At 41.7% G+C, this 16782-nt stretch overlaps 1 protein-coding gene and 1 non-coding gene across 2 annotated transcripts in view; both read left to right on the top strand.

The window, feature by feature from the left end:
• Pitpnc1 (phosphatidylinositol transfer protein cytoplasmic 1) overlaps window positions 1-16782 on the top strand; it is a 249957-nt gene that overhangs the window by 167149 nt on the left and 66026 nt on the right. The window lies entirely within an intron of this gene.
• On the top strand, window positions 732-834 carry LOC113192227 (U6 spliceosomal RNA). Its single transcript, XR_003301988.1, has one exon. It is a non-coding gene; the product is annotated as a U6 spliceosomal RNA (small nuclear RNA).

Below are 16782 nucleotides of genomic sequence, written 5' to 3'. Positions count from 1 at the left end.
AAAAGAGAAAAAAGGGTTGGGGATGTGGCTCAGTAGTTAAGTGTCCTGGGTTCAATCTTCAATACAAAAAAAAAAAAAAAAGTCTTATAATAACAAAGAGCTCTTCACCTGTTGCAATGGAATTTAAATAAATTTACACAAGGTCACACAATAAATCTTTCATTTTTCTGTGTGGTGCAACACAGCAAAAGTTTTACATCTTCTCTATCATCTGTTATGTCCAGATTTCATTAGTGAAACAGAAAAAGAGCCTAATCATCACTGTTTTCTATTTACCCAAAAGGTGTTTATGAAGAGGAGGGCTTTTTGCATTTTAGGAACCCTAGGTTCTGAGTAATTTTGCACTCCCAGCTGTGCCCTAGAGTTTCGCAGTCCTGTGGAGATGTTTAAAACTAGACTTGTCAGTATACAACTGTACTAAGAGCTAGAGTCTGGGTAGGCATCTCACCTGTATATTTCTACAACAAATAGTTAGTTCCTCCCCAACCACCATACTCACACTATATTGAGTTGCTCATTTAACTGTCCCTCTTTCCAACCAAGTTAGAGCTCTGTGAGGGAAGACACCATGTCGTCCTTGTGCAGGGTTTTGTCTACCTGGTATGTGGTAGATGCTCATAGAAGTTTGTGTTGAAACATAAGTCATTAAAGCAAGTCAGGAACAAGAAGAGGATGCCTACTATCCAATATTTTAGAAAGCAATAAGATAATGTAATATGAAAAGAAAAAGAATATCGACTTTGGAGGTACATGTGCTAAAACTGGAATGATACAGAGAAAATCAGGTCCCTGCACCATGATGACATACAAATTTGTGTAAACTCCATGGTTTCACATTAAAAAGTGTACATGATCTATTTGTTTTAGAAAAGGAAATGGAAACTAATGAGATTGGCCATAAACAGAAATAAGTGAACTTAAATATATTTTAAATTAATAAAATAACCACAATGCAGGGGAAGGGAAAAAAAACCTACCCTAAGTAGTCTTTGATTCCACAGAATGTTGACTTTGTACCCTCAGTCTAAAAACAATAAGAATTGTAAATAAATATTGAATTCCTAATCATAAGTTTGTTTTTTACCTTAGTATGGGCTAACAACACTGAAGGTATTTTGTGAGTGATATTAAGTGAACAAATGAACAAATGTAGAACAGAATGAAACAGAAGACAATCACTATTTGCAACATCATAATTGATTTATGCAGTAAACATCACTGGATGCTGAAACTAGCATGAAAATTTGATATGAAACAAGATTTTTATGTAATCTTAAAGTATTTATCTGCAAATTATTAATGGGAAGGAGAAATATAAGTAATTTTACAAAAGGGAAGCCTGGTGTAATGCCTATAATACCAGCTACTTGAGAGATAGAGGCAGGAGGATCCTGAGGTCAAGGCAAGCTCTGGGAACTTAGGAAAACCTATCTTCAAAATAACAAAACAAAACAAAAAATATGTTATGGATGTAGCTCAATGGTAGAGCACCCCTGGGTTCTATCCCCAGTACCACCACCACAATAATAATAATAATAATAAGACTAGAGAGACCAGACAGCTAATGGGATATCTAATCTTGGACTGACCCCTGAACTGGAGGTTACTGGGTCATTAGCAAAATTTGAATGTGGATTATGGCTTAGGTGATAGAATTATGTCAGTGTTAAACTTCCTTATTTTGATCATTGTACTGTAGTAATATAAGAAAATTATCTTTTGTTTGGAAGCTTATCCTGGAATATTTAAGAGTAAAGGGACATGATACCTTTGAACAAGGCAGAAGAAGGCAGATGTTAGCGATTCACGAATGAGGGTAAAGGGTTTTCAGAAGTTTTTTTTTTTTTTTTTTTTTTTACAGTTCTCAAAATATTTTACTAAATTTGAAAATATATTAAAATTTAAATTTAAGATGACTTAATAAAATTGAAATGAATGAATGGCATAAAGAATATAATTAAAGATTAAATGTTTTGTCATTTGTAGACAATGTGTCTAAATTGAAAATCTAAGAGAGTTTTCAAATTCTCTTTAATTTTTAAAATATTACATAATTAAAAATATTAAGTTCAGCAGGGTTACTGGATATCAGATCCATATAAATATCAATATTATCCCAAATATCAGTAATAATTAATTAGGCACTGGGTTTGATCATCAGCACCACATAAAAATAATAAAATAGGGCTGGGGCTGGGGCTCAGTGGTAGAATGCTAGCCTAGCATGCATGAGGCACTGGGTTCGATCCTTAGCACCACATAAAATAAATAAAGGTATTGTGTTCACCTAAAACTAAAAATAAATATTAAAATAAAATAAAGGTATTGTGTCCATCTACAAATAAAAATAAATAAATAAAAGGGCTGGGGATGTGGTTCAGTGGTTAAGTGCCCCTGAGTTAGATCCCCTATATGGGGAAAAAAAATTATTTGTGTGTGTGTGTGTGTGTGTGTGTGTAAAGTTTACTAAAAAATGTGGACCAGATTTACAGACAATAACTCTCAGTTTGGAGTGGAAGAAGGGCTTTCAACTGTCAGGTGTAAATTTCTTTTTTAAAAAGGGGGTAGAATTGGAATGAAAATATGACAAAATGTTTGCATATGTTCATCTTGAGTTGAGGTGAGTGGCTGCTTTTAATATGATTCTTGGTGTTCACATTTCCAAAGTCCACAATCCCTGTTTTTTTTTCCACCATCCACAGACATCCTTAGACATGAGTTGATAAAGTCACATGTCCCTGGAGGCTCTTGAGTTCACTTTTCCAAGGTGGAGGAGGGAGTGGCTACTGGCCCAAGCACCGGACCCTTTGCCCAGTAGCCTTTACCCGGAGGTGGGGAGTTTTGGTTTCAGAGACAGTCTTTCCTTGAGTCTTACTCTCCTGTAGGGGATCCTGTATGGTATAGTTCTACCTCAAGAGGTGCGATCCCCCTGTCCTGTCAGTCAAGTTAGTAATCAATAGGATAAAGGCATGATGGAGAAAGGAGGCTGACCAATGGAATTTCATTCCCAGATCAGCCACTTAGCAGCTGGTTCAGACATGTTCCTTCATCTCTATGTGACAGGTATCATAATTCCTACTCATAAGATACATACAAGGTTAACTGTATGAATCAGAAGAGGGCACAGAACCATATTTGGTACCCATAGCAGGTGTTAAATATTTGCCATGACTGGTGTTTCCATATTTCACCAGTTCTAATATGGCCATTGGTTTTCATATTTTAGTAACCCTAAAAGTGAAATATGTTAGAGTTGATTGCATCTTAAGATACATACATGAGGGGCTGGGGTTGTGGCTCAGAGGTAGAGTGCTCGCCTAGCATGTGCAAGGCCCTGGGTTCGATCCTCAGCACCACATAAAAATAAATGAACAAAATAAAGATATTGTGTCCAACTACAAATAAAAAATAAATATTTTTTTAAAAGATACATTCATGATAGCACTTTTTTTTTTTTTTGGATGGCAGTGGTATAACTGGTGGCATCTTAGATTCAGTGAATTCATGAGTTAATTTGGCGTGATACGCCTTCCTTCCCAGGATGTTGAGATGTCCGTCAAGATGTCAGTCATAAGTGACCTTAAGCACTGCTACGTGTTTGTATACAAAATGTGCACACTGAACTGGATTCTACCATAGAAAAATCACTGAGAGATAAGTTATTCCACTGTTCAGTCCTGGAAGGTTGTTTGTTAACTTTTTCCAAGGCACTGCTGGACTTCCTAGTAATGCAAATGACTTGACAGATCTCTGAAAGAGGAACAGTTGAATCTTCTTTCCTGTGTAGATTCAGAGCCATCATTATTGTAAGAGGGATTGCTCTCTAAAAATCCCTGTGTGGCATCTATCTGATAAACACACCTTCAAGGACAAAGTCTTGGCTAGTATTTTAGTCTGTAAAAAAATGTGGGACTAGGGGGTTGTAGAAGCTGAGCTTAGGGTAAAGAAGTCAATGATTTCCAATGAACACAGTTTCAAAGTAAGTTTTTCCTTTTGATACGCTGAAAGCGCTGCTTCCATCTGCTCCTCTGCTTACACACAGGCTCTGCTTCCTAACCAACCAGAGTGGCAGGTGTTGCCCACCAACTTCTGTACTTGATCTTCTGAGGCTGATAACAATGCCATCTGAACAATATTAAGCTGTTAGATCATATTTAAATCATATTTTCCCACTAGTACCTATTGAAGACCTATTTATATTCCATCAGATTTTATGAAGATTTGGCACATAAACTTATTAAATGTAAACTTTATGGAGCTGTATCAGAAAATATTTCCTGGTGTTCCTGGCCCTTTAAAGAGATGGTCATAAATACCTTTGGAATATGAAAACCATTATGTGGAGTAATTTTAATTATCTCGAGTTACGCCCATCAGATTATTAACAAATAGACATTGAAAAGCACTGCTAAATACCATCACGGAATAGGTACTTCTGGGTGAAACCACATAATTGATCGCTCAGAAACCTCATGAGTTTCTTTCTGACTTCACCTTGGCCAGCATGTCAAAACTAGAGTGAAATACTGAAATGAAATATGAAACAATGAGGAAGGTCCTTGGGAATGAAGGACCCTGGAAAGATTTGCTTTTTCTAGTAACTTAATTTTGATCTATGGAGGAAGCCTTGTTTTCAGCACCCAACTAAATTTGCTTAGAGCCATCTGGGTGTCTTGGAATGGATGATATACTAGTCACACGCATATTATGGCTTTGTTGGGGCTTTTTATAACAGAAAACAGTATTGCTGGGCTGGGGGTGTAGCTCAGTGGTAGAGTGTGTGTTTAGCATATGCGCAGCCCTGGGTTAAATCCCTAGGAAAAGAAAAAAAGGAAATTGATTTCAAAAAAGGAAAAAGTAATCATATGGTACTTAGGAGTGACATTATTCTGCTTTGGCTAAAAGTTGATCTAACTTCATCCTGCCTCTTTTTTGTAAGATGTGCTTGTTATTTGAAAAATCTTACTATTGGAAACAAAAACATTACTCTTTCCTATGTTTAAGGATCAAAAACTAATCAGTGACCCCTTCCGGGTACAGATTTTTGAGAGCTATGTTTTTTTGCCAGATGTGTTCCCTAACAGCCCTGAAGACTGTGGCTTGTAGTACCCTCTTTTGTACATTTGCACCATGGGTTGTCAGACAAGGAACATAATGTACAATGGATAAAAATCGTATTACGCCCTTGTGCAACTAGGAATGCCCAGTGTAAAGGACTTTCCAACTCTTCCTGTTTTATCTCATACCAAACTAGCGCCCCTACAGATAATGAATGTTTAGTTACTTGGACAAAGCCGAGAAGTGGTTTTATTGAGCAAAAATGTTCCCGGACTTGAACAGTTTCTCCTGCTGTGAGGTCAGCTGATGTACTTCAAGAGGCCTACAGCGTCTCAAGGGCTGTCAACACTGGCTGGAGAGATAGAGTCAGACCTGTTTTCAACAGACCTAGATAGACTCATGTTTTCCCATCCAGTGTTTTGAAATGACAAGACTGTAAAGTCTTCTGGTTTGAAGATGATTCCCTTGGGTAGTCTTTATTCCCTAGAGACCTACTAAATTCTTGTGGCTTAAAGACTCTTCCTCCTCAATTTTCCTTATTCCCTTGAGTTAGTTTTTTAAATGACAAAGAATGTTCTGAATCAAATGGATATAAGCCATGTGTCCTTTCTGACAGATCATAGATATTTAGTAAATGACCATTATATTCCTCAATTCCATGTCCTTACCCTTGTTCAGGGTGAGAATCTGAGACATCCTTTGTTTTATATTGAAAATAGAGAATTGTCTCAATGGTGCATTAATTCTTCATACAAGAAACGTTTGTGGAACATCTACTTGGCACCAGACGTTGTCAATCTGATAGGGAGGCAAATGCTGTCATTCACTGCAGCCTGATTTGGTCCACAAAAAGTAGGCTGAGTCTGGAAGGACAGAGAGAGGTTAATGAGAACACAAGAGACTTTGACAGCGTCTCACATGAGGGGGAGATTGTCCCAAGATTGAAAGCAGTGACTGTAGGAATGGAGAGGATTAATTAGGAAATGGGATGGGGCAGCTGGCTCTAGGGTCAACTACTTAGTTTTAATTCAAGTTTTTGTCACAGATGGAATTGGTGTCACCAACTATAACAAGGAATATTTTCAAGTGGCTTAGGAGACACTGGTCCAAATGTTTGTGTTCTCTCTTCTCCCCACCAATTTCCTGTTGAAATCCTACACACACACACACACACACAAGGTGATGATATTAGGAGGCAGGGCCTTTGGGAGGTGATAGCCTTAAGGGTGGAGCTGTCATGAAAAAGATCGGTGCCCTTACAAAAAGAGGGCTGGGGTTGTGGCTCATGGTGGAGTGCTCACCTCACATGTGGAGGGTGCTGGGTTAAGTCCTCAGCACCACATAAAAATAAAGGTATTGTGTCCATATGTAACTAAAAAAATGTTACTAAAAAAAAAAAAAAAAAAAAGAGGCTACACAGAGATCCTTTTTCCCTCCACCACGTGAGGACTCTGCAAGAAGGTACCATCCATGAGCCACAAAGCGTGCCTTTGCCAAACACCAAAACTGGCTTGATCTTGGACTTCCCAGCCTCTAGAACTGTAAGAAATAAATTTCTGTTGTGCATAAGCCACCCAGTCTAGGGTATTTTTTTATAGCAAGAGAAGACCAAGATAAGAGAGGTTGAGCAGTTCAGTTTTTGTCAGTTGAACTTGAAATGCTCATGGAAATTTTAGTGAAAATAACCAGTAGGAAATTAGATACATAAATGCAAATCCAAAACCTACAGATATAGATTTGGAAGTCAAAAAGTAAAGGTAGTTTTGAAACCGTGGTAAAGGAGGATATTTTCACAAGAACACAAGAATGGTAAAAAGAGATTCAGGGTAGAAGCTGTGGGAAGACCAATGTGTAAAGAGAGAGAAATGAAAGAGCATTTCATGAGGATGGGTAAGAAGAGTGCTCTGAGAGATGCAGGAGAGTGGGATGCTTGGGTCACCGAGACCCAGGAGAGTGAGAACACCCAGGAAGACATTGTCACCAAATGACAACATCAACCAAGTCCAGTGAACACAGGATTTGAAGGTCCTGAGGGATTGAGCAATAAGAAGGTCATTGGTGACCTTTATGACAACGAGTAAAATGGTGGGGGCAGAAGCCAGCTTGTACTGTACCAGAGAAGAATTCCCAGATGTTTGGCTGTGAGCAGAAGGAAAATAATGGACCAGAAAGGGACCCAGGGAAGGGAGAGGCCTTTGCAGGACATCCTGTCTCAATGGGAAACGGGCTCACGTTCTAATGCATCTCTTGTATTCCAAACAACAATGACAGATAAAATATCAAAAGAGGAAGCCAGATTGATAGAGCTAGACTTACAGATCAGAAACCTAGGAGGACAGAGGTGGGTGTGGAGTGGCTGGGGTCTGGGGACAGGTAGTGGCAGGCTTTGATGTGAGTCCTATAAGATGATGGGACTAACAGTGACCATGTAAAATGGGAGAGCAAAGCCAGGCTCACTCTATGAAGGAGGCAGGGGTGGGGCTCCTGCTGGTACAAGGAGGCTGTAAGAAGCCCCCAGAGTTGCTGCCTGACTGTGGCTTGAAGTTGAGATTTTGCTCAAGGAGGGCAGGTGTGAAACCTATGGACTGGCACAAGGAGTGAGAAGACTGAAGATGGAAAAGACAGACAGCAACAGCAACAACAAAAGACCCTGCAAGCCTAGTATTAATAAAGATAGCCAAGATGGCCAACAATTGGAACATGAATTTGCTAGAAGTGTAAACAATTTTTTAGATGAATCTGGTTGAAGTAGTATGTTGGGTGGCTCCAAGGGAAAAATAAAGAGTGTCCATTTTTTTTTAAAAAAAAAAAAGGAAAATAAAGAAGAAAAAGAAACAAGAAGTGAGTATTTGAAAAAGAATCATTTAGAAATTTGGAGATTGAGTGATTGAAATGGGAGACTTAGTAGATAAACCCAAGGCTAGACACCACTGAAGAGATAATTAGTGAACTGGAAAATAGTATTGAGGGATACAACCCATTTAATTGTGTGAAAATGAGATTTTTTTTGTTTGGGTTTGGGTTTGTTTGTTTGCAGAGGATTGAACCCAGGGCCTGACACACAGCAAGCGTGTGCTCTACTACTCAACTACACTCACAGCCCTAATAATTATTTTTATAAATAAATAGTTAAGGGGGCTGGGGACATGGCTTAGTGGTAGGGCACTTGCCTAGCATGTGTGAAGCCCTGGGTCCAATCCCCAGCAGCACACAAAGAAGAGAAAAACAGAGTTAAATTAGGTGGAAAGAGTTTCTACATAATTATCTTATGGGAGCATAAAAATATAATGGAGGAAGTGGCAGAAAGCTACCAATATTTGAAAAAATAAAAGCTAAGAATTTTCTAGAATCAGATACAAATCCTTTTATGAAAGTATACTTTGAGCAATAATAATAATAATACTTATTGAGCATTTATTTTCTAGATACCATTCTGTGTGCTTCCCATGGATTAACTCATCAATGCTCTCATAACCCTGAGATCTGTGCATTTTACACTTAAAAAGAGAGAATGTGTATAACTTACCCAAGGTCAACCAGCAGGGTGGTAGGAGTTGATCCCCAAACAGCCTGCCTACCCTTTAATCCCTCTCTAAATACTAAGGGGATAAGCAAAAATAAATCCATGGCTGGACACACTGTAATGAAAACTGCAGATTATCAAAGATTTTTTTTTTAAACTCTCAAGAGATCACATACAGCCCTAATGGTATGTGTAACCCCATTTTCTGTAGCTGTAACTGAATATTATAAACTGAATAATCTATAAAGAATAAAGGTTTATTCAGCTTGCCATTCCAAAAGCTGGAAATGTCAAGATTGGGTAACACATCTGGTGAGTCCTTTTTTTTTAAATTTTTTTTTAGATATTGATGGACCTTTATTTTATTCATTTATTTATATGTGGTGCTAAGGATCCAACCCAGTGCCTCACACATGCTAAGCAAGCGCTCTATCACTGATTCCCAGCCCCAGCCCCTGGTGAGCCCTTTTGATGGTGAGGACACTCTGCAGAGCCCCAGAGTAGTGCAGGACATGACATTTGACACAGACTGACCTAGCTTGGGCTTCCCCTTTACTCATAAAGCCGTCACCTTTGGATCAATGCCCCACCTCGATGTCCTTATTTAAACTTAATTACCTCCCAAAAGTCCCGTCTCCAAATACCATAGTTGGATTAAGTTTTCACTCTTAATACATCGCAACAAGGGATTAAATTTCAGCATGAGTTTGGGTGGGGACATTTAAGCCATGACATGGTTGGGTTCTTATTACATTACTAACAATGGCTGGAAGAAGTCAGGGAGAGATTTTAAAAGTAAGCCCAGGGAGAGCATGGGACCTAAGAAGCAAGTGGGGGCCCATTAAGTAACATTAACTCTTGGCTGAACCTCCAGGTAGGAGGTGGACGCAGAGGGCGGGGCTAGAAGCCTACTGACCTCTAGCTTCCTATAACTCTGGAAAGAAAGGTCATCCAGTGGGAAGGAAGAAGGTAGAAAAGAGGGTCAATGAAGGTCAAAGAAACCTTTGTGAGAAATAGATGAGAAGAGCCAGCGGACTGCTTGACAGTCTTGGCAGCCTGGTGATTTGGGAAATTCTGAACAAGTAGTGCCACCAGCCCACATGGCAGCATCTCCTTCCCAGCTGTGCTTCGCAGCCTGCATGCAGCAGCATCGGAAATGATTGAGTTGATTCAGGATTTATTTTCAGGGTGGGTTCTACCGGGTATGGAAAATCTGAGCAAATGAAGGTCAAAAAACGAACCTTAGAGTCCAGCAGAAGCTCTTGGGGATTGGAGAGTTGATTGAGGTGAGAGGAGGAAGGTGGCCTGGGACCAAGAGGAAGAGAAGGACCAAGGGGTTGAAGAAAAAGTAATTCATTTTCAGATTTTCAAAAGAGGAATAATTGCAGGAGACCCAAGACCACAGCAGAGCTTGGTGGGGATTAGCTGAAATGGAATGGAAGTTAGCAGCCTGGAGGGAACCTGGAAAAAAATCAGGAGGCTGGGCCTGTGGCATTGGTGCACTGCCCAACAGACACCGAAATCACAAGGTGTGGGCGTGAGTTGGGGTAAAGTTGAATCTGAGTGTGGTCTGTCAGGTTTAGGTGAGGTGGTCCGTGAACAGCAGAGATCATCCATGAGCCATGTGGCTAGAAAGCATGGGCCTGGGAGGAGGAGGAGACCTTGGGAAGAACAGCCACCTACCCTACCATTGGCTCTAACCTCTAGGAATTTTAATGTGCTTTTAAGTTTCTCCCAAGGAGTCTTTGAAATCATTTTCTAGAAATGGATTAGTGGTTCCAAACATGCTGCCTTTTCAGTAGCGAGCTCTGCATTCCAAGGAAGATGTTTGCTCCTCCATTCCCTCTGTGAGGCCTGCTGCCCTCCCACAGTGTCCACCCCAGGGCTGTGGTATTGCTATATTATCACGCAGGACCCACTGCAGACTCTGGGCTGCCTCTTCCACCACAGCCAGTGGCTTCCTTTGATCAATCCAAGCAGTCATCACAGAATTCAATAGTCCTCTCACACCTTTCCCCGGGGTTTCAAAGGCCAAAGCCAGAGCCACTTACTGACTTGGGTGATGATGGCAGGGCCCCACCTAATGGCCCTTTTGCAAAGTACAGATGGAATCAATAGGCTCACCTCTGTCCCTTTTTCAGTGGTGGGAAGATACTGAGGGCAGAGGATAAAGTAACTTTTTCAAGAGAGAAGAAGTAACCATGATGGTGGCCACATGGATGTGGCCAGTAATAACGATGACGGTGATATGGATAGTGGCAGGAATGTTTACCAAGCATGAACCCAGCATCCTGCTAACCAGTCTGTAGTAACAGTCTCAATATTAATATTCTCACATTGCAGCTGACACCGGGGCTGACTGAGAGCCGGTGGTCTGCCAAAGACCAGAGCCAGCAGCTTTCAGACTGGGCTCCATTCTGGGTCAGTGTGGCCTCAGAGCACCAGCTCTCAGGTAACTAGTGTGCTATATTTGGCTCTGAAAAATAAAATTATAAGACCATGTATGGAATCTGCTGCCTGAGTTTTTAAAGCCTGGTTGAAGGTTTAAGTGCTTATAGTGAGGAAAGGGAAATAATTCCCTTTCATCTAAAAGAATGTCAAAAGAAAATAAAATTTTTTCTCCTCCCAAGTCTTAGAGGATAGCAAATACTCCAGAAAGGAATTGTGCTTCTAATAATATCCTTATCGGTTTGCAGTAACTCTTTATTAGTAGGAGTTTTCTCAGAGATCTTTTGCCCTCATTACAGGTATTTATCACCTGGGATATTCAGAAAAATTGTCTCTCCAACCATGTCTTTGGTTTTTACACATCTTCAGACATGGAAGGAGGACAGAGGTGGGTCATCTGAAGCTTGGCTTAGGTCAGATTTCCCAAGATGAGAAGGTGCTGTGGTGTGGTTAGGGTTTCAGCGTGTCCCCCAGGGGCTCTTGTGTTGAAATTTTAGCCCCACTGTGAGGTATTAAGAGGGTGGAAACAATCCAACCATGGAGTTTATAGGTGAGACCTCTCAGAGGTGACTAGGATTAGATAAGGCCATCAAGGTGAGGTCCAATGATTGAATCCTGGGGCTCTAAAGGAGAAAGACCAGAAGATATCACACACATATACACATGCACTCCTGTCTCTTGCCACATGATGCCTTGCACCATCCTGGGACTGCCAGCAAGACCATCACCTGATATGGGGCCTCAACCTTGTACCCCCAGAAAGTGAACCAAAATAAAAATCCTTTCTTTCTAAACTTACCCAGTTTCGGGTATTTTGTTATAGTTACACAAAACTGACTTAAGACAGAAGGTTAGGCCAGTGTGCTAGTAACAAGATGCTGCTGATACTTGAAAGGGCGTGTTTCTCATGAAAGAGGATCTGGGTGGGAATACCGTGACAGGAGAGAGACTGGCCCCAGAGACCCAAAGGCAAAGGAAACAAGTTAAAAATAACACAAAGCTAATGATAAGCCCAAGGGCTCTTTGGCAGAAGTAAAGTTGAACGGAGAACTATTCCTAGAGCCTGATGTCTGAACAATTTATTTTTCCTGCCTCTTAGTCCCCACGTGCCTCCCTCAACTAAGATCAAGTGCCAAAGGACATCTCAAAATACCCAAAGCCAACACTACTCGGCAGATCTCCCCACGTGGAGAAAGACAGCACTGCAAAAGGCTTTGTCCTGAACCACTTACGGATTCTCCATAGTCCAAGAAAGACTGTGAACACATGCTGGCTGCCAAATGGCAGCCGCTGCCTCACCTGGGAGCAGATCGCATTCCTAGCTCCACAGAGGGCTCACCAGGCACATTGTGGATTCCTCGGTTTTTCATCTTCCTCCTGAAAACCTCCCGACCTTTTCTTAATGAAGATTTTAGCTAGAGGAAATTGCATTAGCAGCTCATGTACTTCTGCCAATCCTCTAAATTACGTTAGTTGTAAGTGAAGGCTGGACTGTAAGTCCTTGTGTTTGTTGTGGACTGTTCCTGGGAATCATAATGGACAATAAAATAATAACTAATGGACAGGAAGACTGCTTTGCAAGCCTGGTTGGAAAACTCCTATGGTACCAGACAGAGAAAACCTTCCTGCATGGTTACTAGGAAATCAGGGGGCACTCACAGAGCCCCCAGTAGGTACTAGCACCAAAGAATAATACCGAACACTCAGGACTGTGTATTATTATCTCAGTTAATATTCATAACAACGCATAAGGGGAATGTTGAATTTGCAGATACAGGCACTGCTGTTGAGAGATTTTTCAATAAATTTCCCAGGGCCACATAATTAATAACTGACAAAACCAAGGTTCTCAGTCTTTTGACTGGGTGTTGTTTCCACCCTCAACCTCACCTACCCAGAAGTGGATGCTGTGGCCCAGTGGACCTCAGGGTGAATCTCCAGGGATAGAAGTTTTCTGGGTGACTGAATTAATGGAACACTGAGTAGTGGGTGATATATGAGGCAGTTATTCAGAGTTTGGTTTAAAAGGTCTTCAGGGGTTGGGGATGTAGCTCAATGGTAGAGTACTTGCCTAGCGTGCATGAAGCCCTGGGTTCATATCTTTCATACATATCCCTGCATGTCTCTCTCTCTCTCTCTCTCTCTCTCTCTCTCTCTCTCTCACACACACACACACACACACACACACACACAGTCTTTAGTACGTAAAGAGGTCTTACATAAGTCATAAAAGATGGGGTTGAGAGAAATGAGAGACAGTAGTGGAAAAAAAAAGGAGGAATATTTTCTTCACCAAGGTTTAACGAAAAATATCCCTTCCTCAAATACCCACTGTAGCATTTATCTTTGTTTTTATTTTGTGGTAGTGATGGGGATCAAACCCAGCACCTGGCACATGCTAATCAAGCACTCCACCACTGAGCTAGACCCCAAGCCCTCAAGTGACCGTTTTTACCCCAATCAGATTCAGATGCCTTCAGAGAGATAGTGTGAGATTTAGAAAATGAAGCATCAGGCTGACAACTGGCTTTTCCAAAGAACTCTTAAGGACCATGATTAAATTCAAATAAGTGGGGGGGGGAATCTGCAAATGCAGCTGCAGACTGCTGGCCCACCCCTGGATGACCAGGCACTGGGCAAGGCCCCCCGTTGCTGGGAAGACTGTGTCTCCAACTCAGGAACATTTTTAAAGCTGAACTTCATAATGGACACCCTGCCACAACCTGCTATCAGCAACCATGATATTAAACTGGCACAGAGCCAACAGCAATGGCGCAGAGCCAGTGAGGAGAGATTAGCATCGCAAGTAAGACTCTCCTGGCTCAGGGCCAGGAGAATTTTTTTTTTCCTTTTCATTAAAAAAATAATAAAATGGGAGAAAGAAAGGAGGAAAGGTGCAAAAGAATTTTTGTTTAGCAACCCTCAGATTGTTCTCGTTGGACATACAGACGAGCATGGAAAAGGACCACTGCTAGCCTGAAAAGTTGGCAGCTGCTTGACCTTGGTCTCTGTTAACCCACTAAGCTGCCCCACTCTGCTGCCCTGGGTTGGCCCGGGTGCAGAGGGAGTGCATTACCTCCATCACCGGGGAAATAGCAGCTAACAAGGCCCATTTTCCATTTGGAGCTGGAGGACATCTCACGCGAGCAAAACTTTGAGTTGCTGCTTTCTTGTGCCATGCTGCTCCAAGGAAGAACTGTGCAGTGGTTGGCTGCTTGTGGCACCTGCTCCTTACTGACACAGCATCGTTTCAGTGCCCAGCAAGATGTGTTCCAAACAGTCCTTTTCTAACAGTCTGCTCCCTTTGGAGTGTAATGTGGAGAGGGAGTCAGCCCTGGGAGTTGTATCATGCAAAAGAGCCAAGATGGCACCTTCCAGGAAAGCTCTGGGGCCGTCTCCCTCACTCTCCCCCATCAGGGCATGCAGCCAGCTGCCTATAACCTGACCGCCAAACACAGGAAGGACTCCTCTGTTGCAAGCAAGTCTCAGGGACTGGTTGATGAGCTTGGTGATCCTGCTGTCCCCAAACCAGCACAGGATGTGTTCTGACCTTCTTTTCAACTTTCTTCTTTTGAAAAACGTCAAAGCTTCTGAGAAGTTTGCACAGATAGTACCATGATTCAAGATTTACCAGTTATTAATGTTTTTGTCCATTCACTTTGTCTCTTTCTCTTCATAAATATTTACACATTATTTTTCCCCAGAACCCTTTGCGAGTAGGTTACAGACATGAAGACCCTTTGCCCTTGAACGTGGCGGTATGCAGGTCCTAGGAATAAGGACTTTCCCTTATGTAATCATAGGGCCGTGATTAAATTTGCAAGTTTAACATTGACACAATATTACTACCTGATACAGTTGTCCCAGTAAGGTCTTTTTATAGCAAGCCACAGTAAAATCCTTCTGATACATTCATGTTCCAAATAAAGCTTGCACGTTGCATTTGTCACTTCCTTAAGTGCCCTTTAATCTGGAGCAGTTTCTCAGCCTTTCTTTGTCTTTTATGACACTGACATTGTGAAAAACACTATTTTGTGGCTGTCCCTCATTCTCAGGTCTCCCTCGTGTGTCCTCATTATTAAATTCAGGTTGTGCCTTCTCAGCAGGAATTCTGTAGTAGTGATACTGGGTCTTTGTAGACTTTCCTGCTGTCCTTTCCTCAACATGGTAGCTTCCCTGTGTTTTATCTTCAGGACTTTGACAACACCTTGGCCTCCTTTGGTTTTCCACACTGTGTTCATCCTGGACCTGGTGTTGAGGTCTGGTGGGAGGGGCCAGTGTCGGTCAGGGCTCAGGCTGCCATGTTCATCTAAGCCCTGGAGAAGGTCAGGAAGAATCCCGAAACAGGGCAACTGTGGACTCCTGACTGGCCTCAAACTCCTGCAAAGTGCCTGAGGAAGCCTTTCTGGGTTATTCAGAACAGATATGGATTTGACTAGATCAGTAAAAACAGGCCATATTCCCTGGCTCCAAGGTTACCTTTTGTAGCCAAGTTTGGGCATTCCTTTTGGATGGTTTGACCTCTTAAATAGTACATCCATCCCACTTCTCCACTCAACTACTGAGGCCTTGTTTAAGGCCCTCGCCTCTTTTTTAGGGCAGTCTCTCACTAAACCCATCCATTTAGACCCCTTCCACAGTAGCTGCCATTGCCAGATAAAATTCCAGAACCTGGTCCCCAAGATCCTGTGTCACCTGAACACCACTTTTCTTTGTACTTCCACTATTCCATTTCCTAGCCTCAAGCTATACTCCTGAAATATTGGATGTTTCTAGAATCTTCAGCATCAGCATTACCTGGTAACTTGTTAGAATCCCAGGCTTCCCCCCAGACCCACGAAATCAGAACCTGCATTTAAACAAGCAAGATTCCCTGGGTGATTTGGGTGCACATAAACAGGTCGTACTATTTAGAACATGCTGGAAGGGCATGTCCTCGGTGAGGAACTTAAGTTGCCCCTCAGGCTCTGTGATCCTTGGTGTTGGGGCATGTTATTCAAACTCTTCTGACTCAAATTCAATTTGAAAGTATAATGTATAATGTTAGGATTCATTTTGACATAATTATAAAAGCATGGAATACAATTTGCTCTGTTTCCATCCCAATTGTTTCCCCTTTCCCTTCCCTCCTCCCTCCCCCTGTTCCCGTCCCTCTACTGATTTTTCTGCTATTCACTTGTAGATTTTTTTTAATTGTTAGTGTCTTGTGGGTATAAGTGATGGTGAGAGTCACTGTGGCGTATTCACAGGTGTACACAGGAGAGTCAGGTCAGGTTCAGTGTGCTGTTCCTCCCTTATCCCCTCTCGCTCCTCCCTCCCGCTCAGTCCCTTCATCTAGTCCAGTGATCTTTCTTCTGTTTGGATGGAATCCCCTTCCTTTCCCTTTCTCTCTTTCTCTTTATTTCTCCTCTCCCACCCCATCCCCCTTATTTTGTACTAGTTTCACCAAATCATAGAAAACACTTGACCTGTGGCTTTCTGAGTCTGGCTTATTTTACTTAGCCTGATAGTCTCCAGTTCCATCCATTTACTGGCAAATTCCATAATTTCATTCCTGATGACCGAGTAATATGCCACTCTGTATACATACCACATTCTCTTTATCCATTCATCTGTTGAAGGGCACCTAGGTTGGCTCCGTAGCTTGGCTATAGTGAATTGTGCTGCTGTAAACATTGATGTGGCTGCGTCCCTACAGTATTCTGATTTTTAGATCTTGTGGATATATACCTAGCCATGGGATAGGTGAGTCA

This window comes from Urocitellus parryii, chromosome 7, assembly GCF_045843805.1.
Source record: "Urocitellus parryii isolate mUroPar1 chromosome 7, mUroPar1.hap1, whole genome shotgun sequence".
NCBI lineage: Eukaryota > Metazoa > Chordata > Mammalia > Rodentia > Sciuridae > Urocitellus > Urocitellus parryii.
This window is presented reverse-complemented; position numbering and strand designations above follow the sequence as displayed.